At 37.3% G+C, this 26,205-nt stretch overlaps 1 protein-coding gene across 10 annotated transcripts in view; it reads right to left on the bottom strand.

The window, feature by feature from the left end:
- NPAS3 (neuronal PAS domain protein 3) overlaps positions 1–26,205 on the bottom strand; it is an 848,147-nt gene that overhangs the window by 754,028 nt on the left and 67,914 nt on the right. The gene's annotated exons all lie outside the window — the stretch shown is intronic.

Genomic DNA, 26,205 nt, shown 5'->3' with positions numbered 1-26,205 from the left:
CCTTTGTTATCAGCACCAGTTTTAGACAGAAGCTGAGAATCATTTGTGAGCTGTGGCAGACCCAGACTGTTCAAAGCAATTGCTGTTCAGCATGAAAGCTGCAATGGAGGTCACGGAACAGGTCAGGAGGAAAGATAGTGTATCGATTTCACACCAGGAATAGAGGCAAAGCGAGGGCCCACTGTTGCTGCATGTGATGTATTTCACTTCAGTTTAAGGCACATTTCATTCCAGTCCGAGAGGGGGTGGGGAGCAAAGGGCAGTGGATTTCACACTGAATCATGATGAATTCTGGACTCGTGGATTCCAGTAAATATCTCCTTCCTGGCATTAAGTATTTTTGCAGCAGAGTGAATATAACGGAAATTAGGCTTCCACCAGTATCAAGAATGTACCTGAAAAAAAGGTAACCGTGTTGTGGCAAGTTCATTTCCTCCACTTTTTAAAACGCAATAAAAGCAGACATGAATGTAAAAGTATAAAAGGTATACACGTGACAAGCTGTGAAAAATGACCTCATAATGGGCATCTTTTATGCAGTCACAATGATGCTAGAGATTACTCAGTGTAAGAAGTACATTAATAGAAGTAAACCTCTCAGAAAAGAATTCTTGGTCATGGCCTCAAGGGTCAATCTTTGAAATCACACATGGGATACTGATGGAATCCAAAAGATGTCATTTTGTTTTCCCACACTGCACATGGACTTTTCTTCTTCCTCGTCTCTGAAAAGTCCTTCATACTCAATAAAATGTAGGAATCAATTTATACCAAACTTCATCCTGCCGCAAGCTGTCCTAAGATAACTGGGAAACTCTTAACGTTTGTTTCCAGTATAAATGCCATTAATTTACAACCACCTCATTTGCGGACCACGACCGTCAGCATTTTTCCACTTGCAAACTTTAGATCATCAGTTGGGTGGGCTTAGGAAAATAAAGCAGCTACAGGGTGATTCATGATTCGAAACAATTGGAAACAGGGCATCCTTGTTACCTGTCTTCCATTGGAGAAAACTGGTTTTCTCCTATGTGAACTCAACACACAGTACAGCTAACCCTAAATGCTACCCAGCTAGTGTGGAAAACAATTTGTTTGTGATGATAATAGCATTATCCCTTTTAAAACATACCAATTCCACTATACACAGTATATATGCTTTAAACTTTAGATATAAACTTTAGATATAAACTTTAGATATAAGCACAGTATATATATATACTGTAGAACATTAATTTTTCCAGTTTAGAAACACAAATGTTTTCTCTCTTCAGAGAACCAAGATTAAAAAGAGCATAGGGACACCCTCTGAAATTATGCACAACATTTCTCTACCTAATCATTATTTCTGTTGAACTGATCCCAGGCACCCATGTAGGCCTTTTCACTGCCCTTCTTTCTGCATGCCTCTTGTTTGTTATTTTATAAGTGAGAATCAATTTGCTATCTACCACAGAAATAAAGATATGGCAATTAAGGCACGTATCTTGATAGGTTTTTTAAAAATCATTTCTTTCATTCCCAAGCCTCCTTCCCTAAGGAGTTTAAAAACGGAGAGGGAATTAGCACATTTCCTTTTTATCCTACAAAGTAAAATAAAAAAGCTCAGACTGGGAGAAGTACTAAAATAGAGAAGAGGAAGATATAGATTTTTTTTTCCCCACAAGCGAGGCTGACAAATAAGAAACTACACAAGGTTGGGAGAACGTTAGATGGACATCAAGTGACGATTCCTCTATAGACCAAACTGCCTCTAATTTAAATCTAAAGTATCAAAAAAGTCCAAATATCCACAGGAACCTATACGAATAATCAATCTAATAGTCTTGTAGAAGGACAATTTAATAGAGTAAAATAATTGAAGTAAAGAGTAACATAGAAACTTCCTGTTATACTGTACACGCAATGTGGCATACATGTCACCATTCCTTCAAATGATTTCAAGGTTATCAATCTAACGTCTAAAGGCATTTCATAAAAATGTTTGTTATTGGAAATCTATCTTTTGAAAATCTCAAATCTATAGAGTAGGAACATAAAAAGCAGGACTTATTAATATGCAATATGAATTCAGAAAGGATTAATGGTACTCCAATATCTATTTGAACTCCCAAATACAGGAAGTCCTCACCTAACATCGTGGATAGATTCTGTGACTTTAAGTGAAACAATGTATACCAAAACCAGTAAGTTCCTACAGTTATTTGAGGACCTGCTGCATATTGCTAATGTTTTTAAAACCTAATTAAGGTAGCCAATTCTCATATTTATTCCTGAGATGCTCATTCCTGGCTTCTGTTTTGATAGTCTCCCCACTCTATACAGACTTTCAATCAAGAGCCATGGTTATCGCAGCACATTCTAAGCCAACGCACAGCAGTTCAATCTCCATCCAAAAACGGCAAAGCTAAAAAGATGATGCTTCGTCAGAAGTGCAGCTTCAAACTTCACCTCCAGCCCATAAGCTGGCTGTGGCCTTTCTGCAACAGAAGTAACAATGACGACTTGAGTAACATGCCTAGATGTGTGTGCAAGTAACCCCTTGATGGGTCTGAAACAGAGCAAGTCAGTAGTACATCCCCATATAATTTGTTCAACTCAGGTACCTTGGAAACATCCATTCTTTCTACAGCCTTCAAAGAGTCTCTTCTGGTTTCTCAATAAAGGTTTGATTTTTTTTTTTTTCTGCTTTCCATCTGGAAATAGACAAAATGATTTCCTTCCATGCTAAATGACAATTAATCCTCGGAGTAAATTTGGTGTGGAGTGAATTTTTATTTCACTTAATATTACGTCCTATTTCAGAAAACATCGGCTTCAGGTGTTATGTACCAGAGTAATAAATACTATAACACCACATTGTCATATGCTTTATTCTGGCCCTGGCAAAATTACAATCAAGTCCAGGAATCTTGTTTCCTGGACTACTCCCACTGGCTTTTGGTCCTTCTACCCCCTGTAGGCATCCAGTACCTCTTTATGGCCAGGGGTCTCTATAGAATCAACCCTGTAGTGTCCCATGGAGCAATACCGTCCTTCCCTTCTGGTGGACCTCCTCCTCCATTACCTTGATCACCGCTCTCTGTGCCCATCTTGTTCTTATCAAGCTGCCACCAGGGAAGCTTGCAATTCTCCCTCCTCAGAGAACTGGCGCAGAGCTCATGGACCCCGGGCTCCCCGTCATTGCTGAAGCCATCGCTAGAAACTTAAATTAGGATCATAGCGCCCTGCCCTTCCCCATCCTCACCCTTACCCCCAAATTCTCACACCTCTGCTCCCGAGCTCTTTGCCTTAGAAGCAGACGTGGGAAAAGATGAAGAATATGGCTGTGGCACAGCACAGGGATCTTTCCTCCCAAACATCAGGAAAACCAACCGAAGGGCTACAGGTTGTACATGAACTCCGATTAAAAAGGAAGTGGCTCCCAGGGCAGTTTCAAAATAAATCAGAAGAGCACAAGGTGCTTTTGCTTTTGTTATCCTATGCCTTTGTTCTCCTTCATACAATGAAATTAGCCTCCCATATGGCAGTTCTACAAAACCCAGATAGCTACGAGGAAGTGACCAGAGAGAGCCTGGTGTGCCGGGGGGTGGGGGGGGGGAACTTCCATAGAGGTAAAAGTGCCCCCCTTACCTGAAGCTCACGAGTGTACGGATGCTGCTAAGAGGGGTAAAATCCAACTGGTACGAACAGAAGAGCATGTCAATGAAAAGTCTGTTTATCCTTAAAGCCATATTGGTACCGGTAGCCCAGACAATTCTAAAACGTCCCTTGGCAGTCTCTTTTGCAAAGTAATTGGAAAATGCTGCACCAACTGATAAAAAGCATTTCAAGTTTCTGCCTAATGTCTGTTATATATTTTCAAAGCCCTGAATAGCAACGAAGATTAAAACTAGCTCTGAAATAAACAACAAATATTTATTGAGCAGCAACTATGAGGTACTCTGCTGGGACTTGAGGGGATTTGAAGATGTATAAGACTGAGCTTACAATTTAGTTGGAGAGATCAGACATGTGGACGGTAGATGTTAAGCTCTAACACAACAGGAAAATACTTGAAATGTCAAAAAATACCAGCAAGTCTTTCCATCTCGGGGTGTGAGGCTGTTGTTCTCTCAATGCAACCCTTAGCCCCATCAAAAAAAAAAAAATCTGCCTTCAAGTCATAACAATAATGCGGATAAAAATAGGCCAAAGAGATCACTGACACTTTACAAAACGTCCTCTAAAAGCCCCTTGATTTTTGCTTGCCCATTTAGCGAATATTTTGTACGTATTAAATAAATAGTTTGCTAGGCTTAATTTATATGCAAAATTCACGAAACACATTCAGAATAACTTTTTAAATGATGCTCTTTCATTAGGTGTCTGCAAACTATCAAAATAACTGATCAGTTTAGTCATTAAGTAAAAAAACCTCATCCGATCAGTGTGATTGGCATTGATTAAACAAAGCAACTAGCCTGACTAATTTTTTTCACTTTTCTATGAAATTGGCTTTGTATAAACTGACAGACGATCTTTAAAAAAATAACTATGTCTTAACAAAACTTTTCCAAGGAATCATAATTGCTGAGCCAAGTTCAGAAGACAATGAGCAAAGTGTCCCAAGGTGGAATCTATCACTGGTCCTGTACCTCCTTAGTTAAGCCAGGGACCTCTCCTTGCCTTAGTTCTTTCCTTCATGAGATGAGATCACTGAGTAAAATGGTTCCTGAGGGCCGAGCAATCTGCAATCACTCCAGGAAAGGAATATCTGTAGTGACCCAATTCAATACACTTTAATATTTATAGTCAAAAACTTTTTCAAATATCCATACCATGACCTATTGTGCTTTATACTTGATGAAAAATGTGTGTGTGTGTGTGTGTGTGTATGTGTTCTGTAGGCAAACACATTCAAACACAGTTACATTTTAAATACCTAAAGCAACAGCTATATAGTAACACCTTGATTAATTTATAGTTTTACATATGAAAATACCATCTTTAATCTTATTTTCCAGCTGAGTATTTACCAAGCATAGATGAAGTTAATCGCATTTTAACAGGTATGAACATAGAAGACTCAAGGTTTTTTTTACAATATTATATAACCTTTTTTGCAATATTTTAAGATAAAATGTTTTTAAAATTCACTGTTAATTCTACTTTAGAAATACTATTGTAATTTGACTCCTGATTTCATGTAATGATGCAAAATTTCATAGCTAAATTCTATGACATCCTTGAAGTGAAAAAAGCAAATCAGAAATAGACCTGATCCCCACATAAATAAAACAACCCTCATTCAAATTAGAAGAAAAACTTCCATTTACCCAGCACAAAAAGTACAGCAATTTAAAAACATTATATTTATTTATCCTGAGTGACTGATTATCTGATTCGTCTAATCATCATTACTTCAATGTATAATGAATTATCGGTGCTATTTTGTTTTTAAATAAGTTCTCTAAATATAATTAAATACCTGGAGATGTACAGTATGCATAAGGTACAATTGTGCCTACAATGGTAACTTGGTTTTAATTTAACAATTGACTACATGTTCTCAACACACGAAAGGAATGTCAGTATACCAACTATGAGGACAAAGCAGGAAATGTAAGCAATGCTTGACATTTGGCCAATGCTAGAATGTGACTGAGGGGTAACTGGTGTCGCTGTGGACTGCAAATATGGAAGGTATCATTATTATATGATGTATGATCGCCCTTAATGGGAGAGAGTGGTCATCAGTTAAGCAAATGAACCATTGGGCAGAGAATAGATGTGACACCATGGGCATGATCTACTAATTTTCTAATAAGCAATGGACATTAACTGGTTCACAGATTTTAACGAGGACATATACAATATGTAGTACAGATGCATGTACAAATAGGACTACATATCTGAACGAAATTAAGATATTAATATAACAAACCTGAAGACTTAATTTTATTTCTACTTTCCACGAAAATGTTTTCAATCTACATCTGTCTGTCTGCACAAAAAGATTGGGCCAAATCGCTGCTTAGAGTTCCTTTTTTACTTGATAACCTGGCTTGGGTATCAAGAGATACACTGAAACTAGTTTTAGATCACAAATGAAACAAATTATAATTTCTAGTACGATCCCCCAGAAGCAGACTATGAGACAGATATTTGAGCATTAAGTAATTTATTTGGAGGTGAAGGAAATACTGAACGTATTTAGGGGACGTGACAGAGGGAATAAGCATACGAAATCAATAATGAGCACTAAGGGCCACTGGACCTTAACTACACCAAGGAACTCTGGGAGCCAGTGTAAACTGTACCTCAGCATTCTCCCATGCAAGGAATGAAGAAACTGGAGTACTTCTACATTATCTCCATCAGGCATTGGGGACTATGTTAATTCCCTCGCAGGGGCTTCAGCAGCCAGAGAAATCTCTGACACAAGGCTGCTAGACGTTGGAAGTCAAAGTGTGAGAGAAAACATGTGTGCTATGGTGTTCTAATGTACTCAGAAGCTCCACACAGAAACCCACAGACATGCTGCCACCCTGGTCGAGGCCTTCGTTTTCTTCTCTACGGAATGTTCTAAGCATCCTCTAACTGGTCTTCTCATGTACCTGCTCTCTCCATTTCAACCTCTCCTGTGCACCACTGCCAAACTAATCTTCCTTAAACATGGTTCTACTGTCTTGCTCAGAACCTTCCAGTGGTTCCCCTTTGTCTGCAGAATTAAGTCAAATCAAACGTTTCAGTCTCTCCTTTTCCGGTCACATTATGTACTATTCTCCTGAACTTGTCTTGTAATCTGGCTAACGTGAGCAGTCACTATTCACTTGGATGCACTTTTGTCCTTGCTTACATTTTATGCTTCTGCTGGGACTATCTAGACTTTCTCTATTTCAAAGGGTGCCTCCAGTCCTCTGAGGAAATGAGTCTCCTCTGTGTGGGCTTTCCTTACACATCCCCTTTCTGTACTGTCACCGCATCTGATTTCTTTCTCTTACTCTGGCATTTATGAGATTGAATTATGCCTGTTTGTATGTGATAGTAAGTGCCTTCACTTTTCTGTATTCTCAGCTCCATAAGGTCAAAATCTTTATTTTACTCCCTTTGTATCACCTACAATATCTAGAACAATGCTTGGCATGCAATAGATGCTCACAAAACGTGTGTTCTGTTGAAACCATGAAGGGAGGAAGGTGCCACTGTGTCATAAAAAGGGAGTTGAACTTGGGAGTCTGCCATCTGACATCTACGCTGCAGTTACGACTAGCCTGTGACATTCACTTCATCATGCGGCATCTCAGTTGCCTCCCCCACAAAACTGGAAAATCAACTGCCCTCTGCTACACATTCCACATAACTCACTCGAGAATTAAATTAATATCAATGAGGTTACTTTGAAATTTTTAGTGACAGAACATCACAAGTTATTGGTGTTATCAGAGTGAGGTGCTGTCCTTCAGGTGACGATGGAGATGACACCAATCCAGGGCTGTGATGTTGGGAGTAGTTTTGCCAATAATTGTCCTGATTGTGCTTGCTTCAATTTCGGCTCTCCTCAAAATCGGGGCCTGTACAGATAGCCGACTAGCTGGGCAGAGGGATGAGCATTTGAATTTAGTTCAGAACAGGGTTAACTAGCCTCATATGGAAACTGAATGGAGGACTTTGACCTTATACTTCACCAACAGTCAAAGAGGCGCACGTGTGTGTGTGTGTGTGCGCGTGTGTGTGTGTCAGTATTGTTGTAGGTATCTAATAAACAAAAAGGTCTATTAAAAGGAAGAAGAAATTTATAAGGCTCTCCTGCTTTTCCATAATACATACATATACGATTTTCAGAGGATGCACTTGAATAAGTGTACAGATAAAAGACACGCAAGTCCTTACCCTTCTCTTTCCTTAATGGCACACGCCCACGTTCTGGTACACTGGCATTGACACACCTTTTAAATATTGCTAAAAGGCTGCCTTTCTACAGTGTGTTAAGCAGCTGCTTGCATATGAGTATCGTGTTGTCCAGAGTGACAGCTGTATTTTCGCCTGTTTTGACATTGAGTCTGATCTGGGTGAATAGCTCATATCCATTAAAGTGCTATTACAACACTGAATGACTGCCAGAATACTTCCTGATCAATTTTAAAAGCCAGCTAGCTGTCATCATCTAATCGCAACAGCAAAAAACAAATCTTGGGGGAATAAAATGAGATTTTTAAACATTTTTAAGACAGTGTATTAAATATAATCCCTGAAAACTGTTTGACTTAGAATAATAAGTCACAGAAATGGGAAGGTGGAAATAATATTTTCCCTGAAACCCCTTGCACTTGCATATTGGCAGGCAATCTCAAATACTCCTTAAATTTACCATTTCGACAATCACTGAATTTGAACTCCTGCCATTACGTAACTTAATAAAGCAGTACTGAAAACAATCACCACACAGTGCAACTGCGCTCACCATTAAATTTACTTCTATAAAATTTAAGACTAAATTCAATCATCTTTCTGTCTTTGCTTCAATGGTTGAAATCCAAGTGTTCAGGTTTACTTTTGCCTTTTCCCAACAGCCAGAAAATATGCATATTTTTAGAGCTACAATGCGGCATTTTAGATTTACATTTATGAAGCACTGCTGAAGGAAGGCAGAACTCACCGATACGGGTAAGACCACTTGAGTTATCAGTTTAATTGGGGAAGTCTGGTTCAAAGTTGTAATTTCACCACCATTATACTGACAATATCAACAAATACATAATGTATAAATTGGCATAATCCCTTTGCAAGACGAATATTTAAAGGACGTCATTTTTTCAGCACAATTCATGATCTGGAATGGTTTCTTCATGAGCAGTGCTCAGTTCTTCGCATTTGGGTTTTGGCAGTTAGTATTTTCAGGCCATGAGGATCCCAGTAACATTCACTCACAATTTGGAGGGGGCTTTCCCAACTGCAAAAATAAAATGACCCAACTCCTCTTCATCGGAATGTTCAGTGGCCCTCAATTCCTTCCAGGACCCCAAAGTTAGAGAATCTGAACAAAAGCCTAGACATGCTGTATTTTCAAATAATATTTTGTAAATTGGGATAGAGAATAACATATCATGCTTTTAAAATCCTCCAGAATACAAGTCTCTCAATAAAAGAGAACCACTAATGGAAACAGTGGGCTGATACAAGTCATTACTCTTTTTGGAGATTTCAAACACTCTCCTAAGACACTGGAAGCTATCTAGGCAACAAATAGTTTTCTCCAGCATACTGTATTACGTGCCTCCGTCCATTTGATCAAGGTCTCCCTTCATTTTTACTTAAAAAGACTCTACCTTTCAATTCATTTTTAAATATTAAAATTGGTATTATTCTAAGAAACTTCCTCTACCGTCTTCCTTCTCTGTTTAAAGCCAGTGTTCCCCATTACACATCAGAGAAAGTCCCAGTTATTTCACCTGGCATGCCAGTATTTCAAGTGCTGCTTTGACAAACTTCTGTCTGACCCCTCAGTTTTGAGGACCCCTCTCTCTAGCCTCACCAAGGAGCTCCCAGTTCTTCCATCACTGCAGACCCTTCCTCAATTCAGTTTTTCCATGTGTTGTGCTCCCAGGCTAAGTGATTTTCTGATTTCTTCCACCAAGTCCAACTCTTATTTCCTCAAAATATTTCCCCCATCACCTCTTCTGTGAAGCCTTCTTGGATTTCCCCAGATAAATGTATCTATTCTTCCCTTGGCTTTCCCTTAGTACCTATACACAACTCCATGCCAGATCGTAAAGATGACTATTTCAGTTATTTCTCTATCAATCTGCCTAAGTTAACAGCCATAGATGCTAGGTTCTGATGGGAACAAAATTCAATTCCAGAGTCCAAACGTAACCCAAATGACTATTTATTTTACACTGGGACTCCAGCATGAAAAGAAAAAAAGTAGCCGCTGAATGGCTGTTTCTAGTATGAAGTTCACTTCTGTGTTTATTTTGTGGTGGTCTTCTCTCACTTGTTCTTTTTAATTTAATCATCCCCAGCATTGTGCAAGCTTTTCCCTTGTAATGTAGATTATGAAATTACACCTATCGTAGTTTAAAAATAGGGAATAGCTGGGATCTAGTCACAAAGCACATCCCCAAAATGGCAAAGTAAAACTGTCAATGAATTTGAGGTTGAACTGCAGAAAATATCACAATTTTTTTCCAAACTGCATGTGATTCTTAAAGGTAATGCTCATGTTTACGAGATACCAAATTATTTTCCCCCCTTGGAGGTAACAATCAACTGTTCAAAAAACAGAGAGCAACTAAGATTCACTGCAGAGACTGAAGTGTGACCTACGAGATGATCCAAGCTGTGAGCCACTGACATTTACCCCCAATAAACTTCTCAAATTTGTACAAGAACAAGTGACATTTTATGAGCAACTCTGCACTGAGTGAAAGTAGCCTAGGTTAGACAAGACTGAAAACTCATTAATATATATGTGATTTTTTTTTTCTTTTCTAGATTTGGCTAGATTTTGGACATAGTAACATGTGGCATAGAAGAGAAGGTGAAGGAACACGTAACTGAGGTCAGCTATTTGTGCCAATCCCCATTTCCTTCACATTCAGTCCATTACTCTCAGCACAAGTTAGTCCAGCGTCCCCATGTACTGTTAAAAATATGCATATTGCTTCTGGGAGATCTACTGCCCCTTGTAAATTCACATATTAAAGGGTAGCATAGAAGGGAAAGGAATCTGTAATAGAGTCATTTATAGCCAAGCACTAAATCATATAATACAGAAAACAAATGTAGATGGCTTAGACGGGGGTGTGGGGGGCATATATATTACCTCTCCTCAATGAACATTCATAAAATAAAATGAGATCTCCAAGCTGCCAAAATTAAGTGGATCCTGGGCTACTAGAATATCAAAGACAAAGAAATAAAATGAGAAAGAGAGAATGAGCTAGAGAGAAACCAACTCAACCTAATCTGAATAAGTGGTTAACCAGGTGTTAAGTATTTGCAAGTTTAAAATCAAAAATTTTTTTAACAATCCTGAAATTCATTACACCAATACCTATCTCCAGAAAGAAAGCAGCGTAAAAAAAAAAAAAATCTGTAAAATCAGGGGAAAAATGAATAGACTACAGCTTTTCCAGCTTTTCCGATGATTCCTATTCCTTCTGACTCACTGCCCAAACACGTCTTTCTCTGAAATGCCTTGCTATTTGGCCAAACGAAAAAAAAAAAAAAACTTATTTTCCATCTATGTAAACTCCTAGAAGAAGAGGGAGCAGGAAGACTACTCAATTCAGCCCAAGAAAAATAGAGCCTTGTGCATATCTCCAAGTGTCTGGCAGTGACCCAAACCCCTGCCAACGTTGGTGGTCCAGACTGGAGGCTATGATCTGACCTAGGAATTAGAAGCGTTTTGTTAACTGTCCTTCACTGGGCCAACTAGAGAAAATGATAGACTTAACAGGTAGGAAGTAAGGGCATGAAGCACATCACATTTAACACCAGCCCTTCCTCTGAGCTGGCAGGTCCTAGAGAGTCCCTGGAATTTAGCTGCAAAGGATTAAGCCTTGCTAGACGAGGTAATGAGAGAAACACTTCAGTGGTACACGGTGGGGGAAAAGGAAGAAGAGAGTCACAGGGAAAGGATGACGAACTCTGAGTTGTGGATTCAAGAAGCCAAATCTATTTTTATTTACATGAAATGCTAATGAGCAGAATCAATCAAAAAGGTATAAAAGACAAACTACAAATATATTTAAACTAGCTGTCGGATGAATTTGTATACTACAGCTAAGAAGATTATAAAGTAAAAGAGAGTGATCTGGAAGCAAAGGTATAATGAACGATAAATCCATTGTGAGGAAGAACTAAAATGGGGACAGATAAGATTATAGATTAAATATCTCCCTAGCTCTTCAGAAAAAAGTGAAGAAAAAAAAAGATAGCAAGAAGAGCATGGTGAGCAGAGAGAAACCAACAAAAGAAAAAAACATTTAGACCATTGTTGGTATACAGCCTGCATTAACATGCAAGTGAATTCTGCCCAAACAAGTCACATGAACAGATGTTAGCTGAATAGCTACTATGAGTCAAAACTGCACGCAAAACTGAGGCCACAATAAACATCCACATAGAGTCCTTGCCCTCCGAAAGCTTATATGCTGGTGGGGAAGGAAGACAGTTAACTAACATATACTAACATCTAAGCAAGATAAGAGGCACACAAAAGGGTCACAGCCAAGCTTGAGGTATCTGAGAAGATGTCCCAGAAAGCATCGCCCGAGGTGGAGACCTGACAACGGAATAGGAGCCAGCCAGAGGACTACGAGGGAGGAAGTGCTCTGCGTTTCACTATTATGAGGTAGTTGTCAGCTGATATAAATTATTTCTATTTGACATATACATCTTTTTACCTAAAATCAAGGTGATCTGGAATGCTGTTCCTTTTGGAATGGACAAGAGTCTAGTCTGATATTAACAGAGAAAGCCTTCAACGACAACAGGACTAAAGGTTGAAGTATCTTCTTTTAAATAATGAAATTCCAAATATCTTTTTTCTTTTTTTTTCTTTTTTTGCAGTATTTTGTTACTTCCTTGTGGAACCCACTTGAAAACTGAGTCTGCAAAGAGTTCACTCATGTCTCCCAGCCTGGCAGACTTGCTCTAACCCAGTTTTCTTGCAGGGGATACCACTCAGTCAATGCTTAAAGTGGTTCTGTGATACCAGGTAGAGGAGGTTAGGCAGAAGAACTAATATTCATTGATCACCTACTATGTGCTTCGTGCCTGGTGTACTACAAGGCATGAAGCACATTCAATTATATGTTGAAACCTTGCAACAACCCAGCCAGGTACATCTTGATATTCTCATTTTCTCAGATGAGAAAATAAGACTCAGAACCCGCAAGTGCTTTACTTAAGGTCGCATAGCCAGTAATGGGCAAAGCCAAGATCCAAACCCAGCTTTGTCTAATCACAAAAGCCTATGTTCCAAACCAGTTAAGCTAGCTGCCCTCTACTTTCCAAAATCTCAGTGATCTCTCTGGAGGTAGCAGCCTCTTGTGTTAGTCTCTTTTTCTGCTAAGCTTCTTATTTTAAAATCTATGAAGACACATACGGTATTTTTATTAGTGGGCATGGAGACCCATATCAAGAATGCCTTGGCATTTCTTAATACCTTGACCTTCTCCACCCTGCCCCCAACCCCATTCCCACCTAGAAATACAAATTGGTGGTTACAAAATAGTCATGGGGATGTAAAGTATAGGGAATGTAACAATAATATGGTAAAAACAATGTATAGTGCTATGTGGTACTAGTTAGAGGGATCACCTCCTAAATTATATAAAGGTCTAACCACTATGCTATACACGTGAAACTAATAATACAAAATAATATCAAATGTCAACTCTAATTGGGAATTTTAAAAGACGGGGGGAAACATCAATAATATTGTGATAGCATGGTACAGTGTCAGATGGTTGCTGGACTTATCACGGTGATCACTTCTTTAGCACAGGGAATATAATCAATAATGTGGTGATAACACTGTATAGTGCTAGGTGCGTACTGTTGAATAACTATGATGTACACCTGAAACTAATGTAATATTGTTGTTAGCCGTATTTTAATAAAAAATCTGTAAAAAAGAAAAAAAAACAAGAATGCCTTAGCAAATTTAGAAATGCACCAATAGGTTAAGAATAAACTCGTCTGGGGAGCATAGCTATAAGGGTGTGTTTTAATGATAAACCTATATCTGATTTACAATTTAAAAAATTGTAAATTTTGAAAAATTTGTTAGAAGGGTATCGTGTTCTATAAAATTGAAAGGATTCATTTTCTCCATGTTTGGTGTTTGCTGCTTACAAAAGTAATAAATGTTCATCATAAAGAGTTTGAAAACTAAAGATAAATATAAACGTGGAAAGATCATACTAATCTCAACATGCAAAAGTAGTCCATGTGAACATTTTGGTAGATTCTTATATTCTTATGTGTGTGTATCAATATATGTATATGTAATTTTTAACTAAGATCAAAATTATGGATAATGTTTTATAACTGGCTTTTCCATTTAACATTTGGTATTTCCCTACAACCTCATAGGGTCCAAGAAGAAGGTTTTCAATGAACGAAAGGTACTCTTATGCTATAGACCTGTGCTGCCCAGTACGTGACTACAAAAAACTACAAGAACTCGGATGTGTATTACTCACTCTACTGTCCTGTCCAAAAGACATACCAAGCTAACTCTCCTTCCAAAAATATAGTAAAGGATCTGTTTTTCCTTCAATTTATCCACATTGTGAACATCTAAGAGCAAAACCAGTGTCTTCATTTTTTCACCCCTGCTTTAGTGTCTGACACATGGTAAATGTTTGCTGAATTGATCTGAATGTATGCTTATTTGAGATTTACTAGGTAATGAAGGCAAGGCTACACCTGGTGGATTTCTGTATACAGTACTCCATAAGTATATGCATAATAAACAAATCTAACCTCTCGACTTTGATACCAGGGGTGCCAAAAAAAGGTAGACAAGTGGATACTTTGGTCAACATTGTTCAAGCAGTAGTTTGCTGTAATCGTAAGTGTCTAGATGCTGATGGTAACCACTTTGAGCACCTCTTGTATTGCAGAAGTCAAACGTGACTTGTATTCATCTTTTGTTATCGGTATATATTGAGTATTACAATTTTAATACAGTTTTCCTTTCTTAAAATGTGTATACGTTTTTGGCACCCTCTGTACAAATATTGTAAATAAACAGAAGATAGTATTCAAGACAAAAGCTCGTATTTGTCAATATTTTATATCAAAACTAGGAAAAGATGTTTCCCTATAACCTCAAAACTACTGAAGGATTTAAATGTCTAATGCGAAAAGGATATATTCTGAATACTCTTCCATCCACTTTCCCAGTGCCACATCCAGGTTATTACACAACTACAGAATCAATTCACCTTTACAATGCATTTTTAGAATGTATTAGGAATGACAATAATTGTTAACAGCCTACAGATCTATTTCCAGCAGCAGAAAGCATCAACACATGTATGAAAAAAGGTGATTCTGACTCAAAGTCAAATTAGGAAATAAGATACATAGAAGAAATATGGAGATTAGGTCACACCTTCCAATGAAAAGAAATATTCATTCCAAAAGTGATGTCATGGGTCAGCTTTGAATCCAAGTGTAAGGTTAACATTTTGTCTCACTGGAAAAAAATGAATTTGACCTTGTAATATTTATATCACACAAAAACTACCACAGATAGATTTCTTTTTGAAAGCCTTCAGATTGCATCTTCTCAGACATCTGTGTCAGAGATGCGAAATGTGATCTTAACTGGTGGCCATATTTGATAGTGACAACCCAGAACACAGGGCTGAAAAGGGTTTCTCATGTGGCCTCTTTTTTTTTTTTTTTTAAACTTGTGTTTGACACTATTTTTGTTATGTCTGCCTGTTAAGAGTACAGATGTCATTGAGGGCAGCCCGCAGATAGTGTGGCTTCTTTTTTATAAAACTGTTAACAGTATTGGATTAAAAATTCAAAGGCAACAGATTCTGTCAGCAAGCAGAAAGACACAGTCACATATTCCAACTTTTGACCAAATCATGGTAAATCAAGGCAAAGCGGCCTCGGGACAAAAGATTCTGAACATGACACCGGCAAATAAAATAAGCTACCATAATAAGTCTACTTTGATGAATATTAATACTAGTAAAATATTTTATCTCTTCAAAAATTTATAATTAATTAAGAAAAGAAAGCAATGCAGAATTTATAGATGTGCACTGAATAGGGTTTTTCATACAAAACCAGGAACGCGGTTTTCTTATACAAAATCAATACTTCTCAAATCTCTGAAAATGTGTATTTTCTAACAATGTTAGTGGAAATGCCTTGTAGAACGATATTTAGATGGCTTATATATACTTTAGTTTCATCTTCAAAGCATATGCTACAAGGTAATGTTATTTTGTACTGACTCATAAAACTCTATCTTCACTCTTTCCATAGACATTAGAAAACTTATACCTTGTATTTTGTAAACTAATGTAAATATACCTATGAAAGGCTAAACACATGATTCTTCTGACATGTTTAAAATTTGGTAAGTGATCAGAAAAGAGGCATTCTGGTGAGTGTGGTGGAAAAAGTATGGGGTTTGAAATCAGTCCAGCCTTCTGTGACTTTGGGCACATTAACCTAACCTCTGAGAGTCCTCATCGGTGCACTGGGGATGATGACAGCTACGTTGACATGTGGTTCAGAGATAGTCTTCATATGCGTAAAATATGTGTACTTAGTAAGTAGTCACCATTATTGTGTATTACCACTCCTACTGCTATTATTATATTGATCCTTACTACAAGAACCTAAGTGGATAAAGCAAGTGACACAGTCCTTATCACAAAATATTACATGTTTTATTATATTTATCACATAATTTAATGTTAACATGTGCATAAAAACTAAATGTACTGAAGGATCTTAGAGGAGAAAAGGTAACGCTAGGATGCAAATAATTAGGGTGGTCTTCAGTGAAAAGGGACTTGACCTTTGCTTTAAAAAATAGGTAGGATTTGGGAAGATTAGAAAAGTGAGAGGGTGGGGGCAGATGTGTGAAAGGCATTTTTAATTGACAATTTTATTTTTATGTTCCTAAAACCCAGTACCTATGTCTGGAGGCTGGTTTTGACCCTTGGGCCATAATTTGTGAGTCGTACCCTGTAAGAAATGTACATATTTGGAGGAAAACAGACACTTAGATGAGGGTAATAGGAAAAATAACCACACCTTTCTGAGAAGGTGCTATGTGCCTATTTCCTCTGTGTCTCGACAGCCTCTTCTATAAAAAGGGGATAATAGTTCTTAATTCAGGGGAAGCACGTAGAACACTACCTCGGACTAGTAAGCACTCAAACGCTGGCTTGGATTCTGGCAATGAAGATGATGATGATGCAGGACTGGGCCCTGGTGACGTACTTTTCCTTCATGGCATCATCTCCTCCTCACAAGCCCTGCTACCCACAGGGCAGCACACTGCAAATGCAGGTTGAATAGAGTTGAATAGAAAATGTTTGACCTGTTATAGTAAAAGTAATCACTTCGAACACTTCTGGGCGGACCAATATTTAAAAAGGATTGGTCTGGCAGGAGCGGGTCAGCAGGGAAGCAAAATGTGCACAAAAATTCTTGTTGTTCAAGCAGGGAAGGGCTAATGGGCACTTTCAAGGTGGTAGAAATAGGGTGGAAAGGAATTCCGACCCCACCCTCCCAAAAGTGGGCATGATTCACTGTCCTTATAGTTCACTAACATTTATCAAGTACCTAAAATGTGCCAAGTAATGTGTTATGCTTTTATGCTAATTATTTCATTTAATTATCCCAGTGTTACTCTGGGGTAGCTGTGGATATCATTATTAGCATTTTGCAGATGAGCAAACGGATGCTAAAGTTTATATCACTGGCTCAAGGTCATACAGGAGGTCAACAGTGGGGTCAGGATTTGACCTGATTTGTCTGACCCCAAAACTGGTACTCTTGGCCTCTAAACTATGCCAGCTCTCACATGGCTATAGTTACGATGATAAGTATGCTATCTGAATTTAAGAATTAATTGATATTGATTTCTTTATTCTTTAGGATGCATCTCTCTGGTTATCAGAAGTTTACTAGAAATCGTCAAGGCACATCCATTTTTAACAAACAATGCAAATCCACTTGCCAATCATCAATATTTTGAAAGGGATATGACTACACACAGGAGATTTTATAAATCTGTCAGGATATGTAAATAACACCTAGGGCTTAATCATGAAAATCAACTTGTTTATGAAAATCATTATTACTCCTTCTCCCCATTGGGTCCAGGTTTGTGATCAGAGAGAAGACAGATTCCTACAAAGGAAAAGCAAAAGAAGTTTCTATACAGCAAAATCAAACAGTTAATTTCATGAAACAGCTGTTTTAAATGGGGTTGTTTTGAAGACATTGTTCATATCTATTCAAATAGACCCCAGCACGACCAAAACGATAATCTGTCACTTCTAACTGATCCTTTACAAAGCCTTAGACCACTGCTTACAAAAGGAATGTAGTTTATTACAGTTGTTGCACTCCAAATGAATATTGATTTCAATCTCAGAATGCTATGAAAGGACTTGCATCAATTACACAGTACAGCAGAGTCATAATGCAAGTTACCTAGTCCCAATGATGCACACAGCAAATCAATCATTCACTTTCACACACCTTTGACGGGACACCAGCCACCATGAGCTTCCTTTATCTAAACCTTAAAATAAGCCATACAGTACAAAGTGGTGATAGAAAAGGAAACCATCCCATTTTTCAAAAGGATAGGCTACCACCAGAAAGCCATTATAATTACTCCTTTTCAAGTGGGTTGCCTGTTAATACAAATACAAATGAGGGGGTGAAAAAAAAAATGAAGCCTTAATGGCAGCATTATGAGGGGAGGACTCTCCTTTACATTATTTATTTATTCAATGGAAAATTATTTGGCAATTACAATAAAGCAACTAGACGACAATGACTTTCCTTTGAATCACGAATTAAAATGCTGATTGCCTGTGGAGTGAGACCCAGCAGTTATGGTCAAACGAGAACTCTCCCTGTGCTACATGACCTGGGCTGGCCTGCCACCTGGATGGGGGGGACGGGGGTGAATCAAGCACACTTCACTACTAAAGTCACACTCGTTTTTATTCAGCAAAATTCTAACATAACGTTGTGAATCTGGGCAAGGCAATACCACAGCCATAATCTTAAGAAATTTTTCTTAAGGAAAAAAGAAAATCTAGGTTCTAAAATGAATGACCTTAGGAAGTCTAAAAGTTTATCTGATACGTATCAAATGGATTTTCATGTGCAAGCTACTTTTTATGAGTTTTAACTTCTTGTATTCTTAAATTTCTCTACAAGCTACATTTATGTACACACGGACGTCAGAGAAATGTCACTTTCTTAACATAAATGCTCTTTAAACACAGATGATTTCTGTTCAATAATGGAAGAAAGGTCTTATAATTAATCATGGAGAGGAAACTGCCTTTCTTGTAATGGAATGAATTCAGTGCTTTGAATTTTACTAACTAAAATTATGGTTTTCCCAATAACACTGAAACAGTCATCATTTTCCAAATGAAAAAAAAATGTATTTCTTCTATTGGCAATTTGTTTATGATCTAAAAATCAATTACATTCATAAGTTTAAAACAGAAGAGGTGCCTTAAGCCAGTGACAAGCATCATTATAAAATGCATTCTTTCAAAAACTTCAGCCTCTCACAAAATGATAAATTCTTAGATTTGGAAGAAAATTGAGAGGTCATCTTCCTTTATCCAATATGGAAATTTCCTCCACAGTGTCGAGAGAATCCTGCCTTTGCCACAACTTAGAGAATATGATTTTTACCACATTGAAAGGCAGACGGTCCCACTTCTGAATGTTTCTGACGGTCAGCAAAAATCTAAAGGTCAAACTGGCCTTCCCATAACTTCTACCCCTGAAGCACATTCTGGATTATCACAGAATAAATCAGTCCCTCTTCCAAATGACCCCTTCCAAATATCTTAAGACAGCTATCATGCTGCCTTCAAAGTTGCCCCCTTTTTAAACTTATTCACTTTGCTTCTTCCAGCTGGTCCTGATGTGCTTTTGTTTCCATCCTCCACAATCTGTCCCTCTTAACAAATGCTTGGAGGAAAAAAAAGAAAAGATAGTCTAGATGCGGTCAAATTATCCAACTGTAGTAGAACCATTCTTTTTTCTGCTTGTAATTTCTAAAGCCGTGACATAACAATGGATCATATTCATTTCACTGTCAACTAAAACCAAGATCAATTTCATCCAAATGATTTTAACAAAAGTGCAAATTTTATGAACTTTACAGTTATTGCTCTTAGATTGCATTTTCTTAGTCCATCATTAACCTCGAGGAAATTTTTTCCTGCCCGTTTGATGCTGTTTCATCTCCCTAAGCCTCAGTTTCCTGTATATAAGATGCTTAATACAATAAATTCTAAACAGGCACTGGCTACCATTTAGGAAGGACTTTTCCAGTGCCAGGCAGTGTGCTAGGGGCCCTACGTGCGCCACACAATGTAGGTACTATTATATCCATGTCACAAGGTCACTCAGCTAGTGACAGGGCCAGGGTTTAAGTTCAGACCACCTTTAACCACCTTACTATCAATGACCATTCTTAATTTTCTAATTTATACAACATTAATAAATGGGTCTGTGATAAAATTGTGGACTAGAACCAGATGAAAGCAGTGTCTCTTTCAAGATTAGCCTTCAGTTTATCTTTTGAGTCCCATTTACTCAAAATCCCACAAATCCCTCACCACACAATGCCCCCAACTATGACATAAGAAGCTTTCTCAAATGACTTACACAAACTAAGGTATACTGTGCCCGGGAAATTTCCCTCATCTACAGGTTTAGTCATCGTATTTTGTGAAAAGGAAATGAACTTGGCACTCTGGCTGCTACCTAATGACTACTCTTCCCCCGTGTGCTATCAATTCACCCATTTAATAGTCCCATCCCAGAACAAGTATAAGTGCAGGCACCCACTTGATTTAGAATATCAAGATATTGGCTCTTCTCTTCTCTTTCCTGGCTTTTCCAAAGATTTCCAAAAGTAGTTAGTAGCTCCACAACCCCAACTGCAAATTCCTGTAGTGCACTGGCTGAATCTGTGCCAATTTAAAGAGCCTAGGAGCTAATTTAGAATCTTTACACCTGCTTGAGGCTTTCAGGGTCTTTTAGCTATAGTTGTGCTACCCTTTACAATTTGAAAAATCTTGCTTTACCGAGAAAACAGCAGTTAAATAAAATTTAGTAGTGTTTCTCCTTCGTCATCTTTTCACATTATACTATCTGATCCAAATAATGCAAATCAGCAACTATTTACGGAACACCCAGAAGTTGCAAGTATTTTTTATGAGAATGATGGAAACACAAAGATAACAGTGTGCTTAAAAACCCAGGAGAGTCACAGAGACAGTGATTGGCCAAGTGTGATGCAAAAGAGAACTGAACACATAGGAGAGCAAATAAGCTGCTACAGAATCCCCCTAAAAGAGCAACCAATTAAACAATGAGCTAGAGGTTTATTTTCTTTCTTTTTATGATTCCAAACATAACTTTAAATCTACTTCCATAGTTCCATATTTTACAGGTGTACTTTGAAAACTTGTGTTTTATGGACAGCCTCTCTTCTTTGCTGAGGTCATCTATTATTGTCACAATTTTATTAGTAGAGCCTCCTGTATCAATGATCCGTCTTTGCTAAACCACCCTTCCATTCATTCATTTCTTCATTTATTACACAAATATTACTCTGTCTACTAAATGCCAGGCATTCTTTTCTAGTCTCAAATCACTGAATCACACCTATCATGTTTTTAGATTATCTACGATGGGCCAACTGCTTTAGAAACACTGGCCCTGAATTTAAACAGCTAAAATCTATTTTATTGGGATATTTAAAAATTTGCTTCCTAAAGTCTCAGGCTATAGTCCTAACTAGGCACAATCTAAACTGGATCAACAAATTTTCCCTTAATTTAGAATTAAATCGAAGTCGCGAATGACTCCATTATTTCCTCAGTTATTGGAGAGATTTTTTTTTAAGACAAATCATAAATTTTTCAGAATCTTGGCAGATGATCTGCAGAGATGAAACTCCCCGGCATTACAGTGCCCACCTCAGTGCCGGGTTTAGAATCTCAATAATTAAAGCACCATCCCTAGCATCCATTTCCAAAGGCGGCCAACAACTACCTCTGATTATTTCATCCACACCCGAATGCTTTCTACTCAAATATGTGTTTTGCTATTTTGGGTATTTATAAATATCACTTAAATTCTATTTTAGTTGTCAAAGAAATAGATGCTTATTGTTGAAACATTTGAAAATTTAGAAAAGCAGAAAAACAAAACAATTATTCAAACGATTACTGCCTGGAGGTAATTTCTATAACATTTTCAGTGTATTTCCTTCCTGAATCTATGTGTGAATACACACATTTGTCTATATGCATATATATCCAGGGTGTGTCTATGCTATACCTACGTAATATACAGTGAGTTCTATCTGTATTATATCTTTATATCTGTTTCTTGCAGAAAGTCCTTCCATTGTAAATCTTTCTCCTTAGTCCTTGGGCCAAGGTTTGCTGAGACCCCTTACACCACAATTAAGTGTTCTTCTTAAAATCCCTAATTTATACCTGGCATACAGATATCTGACCACAGTGACCTCATCCCCGTTATTATGCCTTGCTATGGTTTCCAGAGAATGTCCAGGGTCTTCAGTCACTCTTCTTCTTCATTAGTCAAATATTAATTCTATGTTTGGCTTACTTTGTTTCGTTTTCTCTTTCCCTTCACCAGCCCCAAATTTCAATACAAAGCCCTCTTGGCCTAATCATGACACCCCTGTCAAGCCCATTCTTCCCAGTCCTGAAAACTGGAAAAACAGATAAAGACACTACCTGTATCTCAAGCCATATACGTTTCCATCCAGAACTTTAGAGACACCTTCTCAAGTTCTTCTAGCCATCTCCCCTCTTTTTCAACATGCACTGAAAAGCCCCTGGGTTTAATGAGATTTAATACACCAGCCATAAATTCTAATATTCTCACTCCAAGAATCTGGTGTCTCTCTCATGATACCATTTCAGGTCTGCATACAGCCTCCTTCCACTTCTCAAGACAGAACCTGGAGCTACTGTCTGAGATTCCTCTGTGAACAATGCTCACTCTCCAGCTCCGCATGGAACAGTGCTTCCTCAGATATCCCGGCCTCATGTTCCAGGGGAATATCTCAAATCTGCCGTGTAGCTCCGGAGTGGCAGAACGGCCTCTTCTTGTGCTATGTGGAATCAAGTTCCTACACTCACCAACCTCTTGATATTGGTTTATAATTGCCCTCTCACATTCTTTTCTCCTCTGAATATTTGCTTCATTCAGTTTGCCATGATCAAAAAATAATCTACTAATAAGTGTTATCACCCAGATAGCTAAAACAAGTGAACCTTCTCCCCACAATTCAAGTTTCCTTACTAGAAAGAACAGATATGATTTTTATGTTAATATACTAAGCTTTGACTACAAGTGATTTAGTCACTTAAGATACGTTATATCAGATTACAGAGACTATATTAACAAAGATTTTCTTATCAGTATGTGTTCATCAATTTAAGATTAGTAAAAAAGAATGGTATATAACATTGGATTACAACTGTGGTATTTGAGAAGTTTTTTTTTTTTTTTTTAATTGAGGACACTAATTACAAACATATCAACTTTAACAGGAACAAAAACCAAATGTGTATTTCTCTACAACTATTCCTACATTTTTTTAATACTAAAATCATGATGTTATGAAATACAGTCCTTAAGTGAATAATTTATTAATAGAAATAAGCAACACAATTCCCTCTGCCCCTATCTGTGCCTCTGCCATATTTTTCACATCCTCCCCAAAACAGCATAACTGTGTACATCTTAATGTTACCCTGAAATTAACATTTTTCTATTTACCTATTCTAAACAAAATTATAAGAATTTTTTTTTAATATTTGCTTTTCTGATTTGAGTAATGACTTACAGAAAGTAAGCAATAAGATCAACTCTACTGATCCTGCACTGAAGACATTTCAGAATTTTTGTGTGTGTTCTTCACTTGAGCATACGTAGCAAAGTGAAAATAATTTTATTTCTTATTTCAGCTTATTCTCACATCTCCATGTTACTACTAACATGAAAGAAACATTACAAAAATTCTGGAGGACAGCTTAACTATTTATCAAAATTTAAATGCATATTCTACTGCTTTGAATTTATCCTACGCAAATCTAGTAATTGAACAAAGACATGCACAAATGCAAAAAGGTATCTACAGAATTGTTTATTAAAAAACAAAACATTGAAATCGGGTTAAACATCCATTAATAAGGAAGTGCTTACATGAAATACTATGCAACTGAATACTATGTAACTATAGATAGAATTATATTATAAAGATTTCCACAATATATTAATTTAAAAAGCAGTAAGATCAATGTGTAATAGCAAAATACAATGTTTTAGAATATATACATATAAATGCAGTAAAAGCCTACAAAATTATCACCAAAAATTTTTTCAATGGTTATATTTCCATTAGGCGGGATCACAGGTAACTTTGTCTTTATATGTCTGTGCATTGTGTCACATACAATGAGCATGTGTTACATTAACATAAAAAAAGACAATAAACTACCCGGAATATAAAATTTACTTTTAAACTCATTATTTTAAATCTAAACTAGTTTAATGAGCCAAAACACATGATTCTGAATTTCATTTGAAACATTTTTTCTCTCCATAAGAATGTCAGGTCTGGCTAATTTTGAAACATTTCTTGGGAACCTACTGTAAACATTTACTACCTAGAGAAATGCACAATGCAACTATAAGGGATAAATAGGTCTGAGTGTTTATAATGTAACAGCAAACCAACAATTTCATTAGTTGTAGGAAGAAACCACCTAATCCGGTCTGTATGTATTCTTTAGATATGGAGAATCTGAAGAACACATGCTTTCTTTGATTTCTTTTCCTCAGTGTAACTTATCAGCAAGGGACTAGAAATTCAGCGGAGTAGACTGTTAGAATTTACTACCTCTCAAAGGTATTGAACATTTTGAGTCACAAAACCCATTCATCCCCACTGCTTTCTCGGTCTCCAAGAACACTTAGACGGATACATCAATGATGATACTAACCAACAAATTTGGACTGAGTTCTATCATACTTTGCCAATGTTCATATATAAACATGTTGATCAAAAGATATGGCTTTAAGGCTGAAAATATCATGTTTTTCCTGACAGTTTAGATTGAAGATTCTCATAGGGTCTATATCTGAAAAGTGAAACTCTTGCTTAAAAAGACAGATTTATATTATCTTCTAAGAAATATGATTCCTAGTATTTAGTGAGTTATCAGTTCTCATTAGACTTTAGTTGCTTTCTGCCAATACAGCATGTCTGTATTGAAATAATGATGCAATATTAGAAATTAAATATTTAGAATGGATAGCAATTGAAGATTTGTTTTGTACAAGAAGGGATCTTGATTCTCTTCCACTCTACACCACTACTGAAGTTACTATTAAGAAGAGAAAAATATGAAGTCCTACATCAGGTCTTAAAACTCACAGTGTCCCTACATCATTGATAAAACAGCAAAAGACAGGACAAGGTTCTATATAATTGTCCTCTGCAGAGACCAGGATGCTGGATGGAGGACCGTGGGATGGAGAGGAAAGGGGAGGGAAAGGCAGGCATGGCCCCAGGCCCCCTCAGCCTGAGCAGTGTCACTCCCATCTGTTCTGTTATACACACTGGGTTCTTATATAAGAATTCACTTGGAGAAATCAGCCTACTGCTTGGGGAGCTGGGGGTGAACAGAACAAAAAAAAAATATTTCTCAGGGGAAAAATAAGCACATGATCTCAGGCCTTTCTAACCTAGAAACCTGAATTCTTGATTCATCCCTGTCATGAACCAGGAATGAACTTTGGGCAGGCTGTCTCACTCTGACACCCTGCAATAAAAGTAGCATTAAAGTGAAGAAAAGATACCAAAAACAAAAAAAGAATGAAAAGAACATAATTGGTTTATAATTCCATTATTTTCCATGCATAAATAAGACACAAAGATTTAAAGCTACAGCAACAACAAGTAGAAAAGACAGAATTCTGGTTTCTTGTAATTCATAAACATACACCTTCTTACATAAATTGGCTCCAAGTCAGTCTGAAGGAGAACTGGCTGGTTCACTTCTCACTTTGACTCCTGAAACCCTATGGATGTTATTGCTTTTATAAAACCACTGCCACTTAGCCAAATACAATTTATGTGCAGTTACATTTCAACGAAGTTAAGAGGGTGTCACACAAGACTTCTCCCTGGTTTTGATCCACATCTTTAGAGCAGTTCTTCACCCTGAACATAAATACGTAGAGAGGTTCACGCTAAGCCTGCATCATCTCCTTCATCCACAGTTCAGGACATATCCAGTAGAACAAATGCAAAGCAATTATCTCAACTAACTGACGATAAGATGATGATAACAACGTTTTATTTATTGGACTCTAAAATTTTACTGAGTGTCTACTAGTTGC

This window comes from Rhinolophus ferrumequinum, chromosome 6 (assembly GCF_004115265.2).
Source record: "Rhinolophus ferrumequinum isolate MPI-CBG mRhiFer1 chromosome 6, mRhiFer1_v1.p, whole genome shotgun sequence".
Lineage (NCBI taxonomy): Eukaryota > Metazoa > Chordata > Mammalia > Chiroptera > Rhinolophidae > Rhinolophus > Rhinolophus ferrumequinum.
Note: the sequence above shows the minus strand (reverse complement) of the source record. Positions and strands in the feature narration are given on the sequence as shown.